This window comes from Echinops telfairi, unplaced genomic scaffold (assembly GCF_000313985.2).
Source record: "Echinops telfairi isolate 266 unplaced genomic scaffold, ASM31398v2 ScPeMD7_7458;HRSCAF=8496, whole genome shotgun sequence".
NCBI lineage: Eukaryota > Metazoa > Chordata > Mammalia > Afrosoricida > Tenrecidae > Echinops > Echinops telfairi.
This window is the reverse complement of record NW_022111358.1, coordinates 16,337,560-16,340,561: the sequence shown is the minus strand read 5'-3', so window position 1 is coordinate 16,340,561 and position 3,002 is coordinate 16,337,560.

Here is a 3,002-nt window from a genome sequence, read left to right as displayed (position 1 = left end):
TGTCTGTACTGTTTCGGTTTCCTCCCCTCCTGTTCCCTCTCGCATGCCCTCCAGTCAGGTTTCTGCCCCTTTCACGACCAACGTGGAACCACTTCCACTAGGTTGGCCAAAGGAAAGAGTCTATGATCTTACTTGGCCTATTCTCAACATTTTAAGTAACTGCAGCACTTTCTTCGGTTACTGTCAGGACACCAGAGACTTCCCAGCTTCCTCCTGCTTTGCCTTTTCTGAGTTGGCTTTGACCCTCTCCTGTGACCTCTAAAACTTGAACACCCTTGACTTGGTTCTTGGGTTCCTTCCTCTCCTCTCCCTCCGATCTCCTCCCTGCCTTTCCTCTGGGTCACCTTAGTTGAATGGCCTCAGACGCCCTACATACGCTATAGACTGACTCCTAATTGATATCTCTCGAGCCCAGAGCCTCTCCCCAGAGCCTAGAGTGAATACAGGCCAACACTCTTATTTTCTCAACTTTCTCCCTTTTTGGACGCATTTCTCTCCATATCTCGGTGGTTCCCTCTTTCCTCTTCTGGTACCCAGCTTATTAATACTCAAGGGTGGCTGAATCGATTACAGTGTTGCCCCATGCTCAGCACGGTGCCTGTCATAATGGAAACAACTCTTTTCAGGGAGCAATATTTACATTTGGCCTAAAGGCAAAGGTATGTATGGCCTCTCTACAGGTGAAATGTCAGATATGGGCAGATAAGGTTTAACCCTAATCAGGCCTGAGATGAAAATGGAAAGGGGAAGGGTTTTTCTGACGCCATAAGAGGGCTTTCTAGAATCACTCCAGTCAACCACTGACTCAACTTTCCGTGGATGCCCTTGGGGTCTCTCCATCTTGTTTGGTTATGTGGCGGATGACGGGGCAGCTCGACAAAGACCCACTCAGAATTTTAGCCATTCCTGTCTGGTCCCTGGTGGCATCGTGGGCTATGCTTTGGGCTGGGATCCACATGCTCAGCAATTCAAAACCAGCCGCTCCATGGGAGATGTGGCTTTCGACTCCTGTAAAGCTGTGTTGTCTTAGAAACTCACAGGGGCAGTTCTGCTTTGCCCCATAGCATCACTCTGAGTCGGAACTGGTGGCCTTGAGGCTTTGGAGTTTACCTGGCCAGGTAGTCTAGTGGTTAGACCTCAGCAGCCACGAGCTATTTTCCACTTGCTTTTCACAGAAGCACGCTGCTCTTTAGTTACTGACTAAACCTGTAACTTGGCCAGAAAGCGTGGAAATTCTCTTCTGAAGATCGAGGTTAGATCTTGACCTTTGACTGAATTACCGTTGAGAGTTTCAGATGCCAGACCTTCTACAAGAGTGTAATTCTTCCTCAGGCTCATCTCTACCTTACAGTGATAAGGTGAGACTCTCTGAGGTGACAACGCTGTGAAAGTGCGGAGCACTGAATCAGCCAGGGCCCTGTCACTCAGTATAGAGAGGAGTGATGAGGGGGCTGTTTACAGAGAACCAGCGCAGAGGAGGGAAGTACCCAGTAACCAGCAACACTGGGGACTCGGTACCACCTCTAGGCTGAAGGGGCAGGAGGGATGCAGTGGCTGGATCCCAGGGGTGCTAGGCAGGAGGCTCAGCCAACCATCAACCCAGCCTTGAGGGACCTTGGTTCCTGACCATCTCTTGCTAATGCCCCCCCCATTCACAGAAACCAAGCAGAAACCAGAGGGTATGGAAGCTTCTAGTGCAGACCTGACTTGATCCAGAGCTGGTGGAGAAGGTTATAACTCATTATGGAAGTAGAAAGCTTTATCTTTCTCCCGAGGAGAGGCTGGTGGTTTCGAACTGCTGACCTTAGGGTTAGCAGCCCAATTCAGAACCCAGATAGAGTAAAGTTTATTGAAATGTGAGCGTTCTCAGGAGAGTCCGGGCCTGACATCCAGATCTTCTGGGATGCAGAATTCGGAGAGTAGGGGGGTAGAAAGGCTAGGAAAAGGTGGGGGAGGGATTGGCCTAAGAGACTGCATCACCCTGCACAGTAAAGTGTTTCGAAAGGGGAAGACATACGGACTGCGGACACATGAGAGGACTGCTTTTCCAGCAAAGGGCCTCTGAGTCGCTGTGGCTATAAGAGAATTGGGGAGGAGGAAGAAGGGGCTTTAGACAAAGGATGCAAAGTGTTTCTATCTCTTCAGAAGACATCAATAATTGGAATTGCTTTTAAAATGACTTTGTTGCCCTAGGAAACTCCAGGCAGAACCCAGGCCGCATGGGCCCACTGCTTTGCTTGAGGTTATACTTTCTGAATAGCTCTGGCAATTAATTGAGGACAGGCCAGGAGCCAATCCACACATCACATTTAGGATCTTCTGAGCAATTGCAACCAAGCCTGGAATCATCTGAGGGCGATTCGACTCTTACCCAGACCCCTACAAAAGGGGCAGGACAATCACTGGACTCTCGGTCCTGAGGCTGGCGAGGATAGACTTATGACCTCTCAGCAGGGCATCTAAAGGAAAAGGGAGGCCAAGCCCAGGTCCAGACCCCTGTGTGTCATGGAGTCCCTCCGCCGGGCTGGCTGCAAATTCTGCTGTCTTCTTTTCCGCATAAAAACAAAGAAAAAGGGGCCACCCCAATCCCAACTTCATGGACAGCCCCCCACCCCCACCGCCCAGAAGAATGTACTTCAGAGGACAGCACTGAAGCTACACCTCAGGGAGAGGGACTTGTCTGATCAGAGCACATGGGAGCACATGAAGGGAGAGGAAGAGAGAGTGGAGCACATGCTGGCCCACCAAGCCCTGAGGACGATGTCCCTGCTCAGAGCAGCCAATGCACAGAGAGGACCATATGGCCGGTCCCACTACAAGACAGGACATTCCTCTGACCCATAGCCCTATGGGGGATAACACTGGAGATACAGTGTGGGAATTGCACCCGATCTGACCCCACCACACAGAGACAAAACACTAAGGGTGTGCAACAGAACAGCAAAGGGAGCAGAGCAAGAAAATTCTAAGGGAGTACCAAAAATAGACTTTGGGGCCAGGGC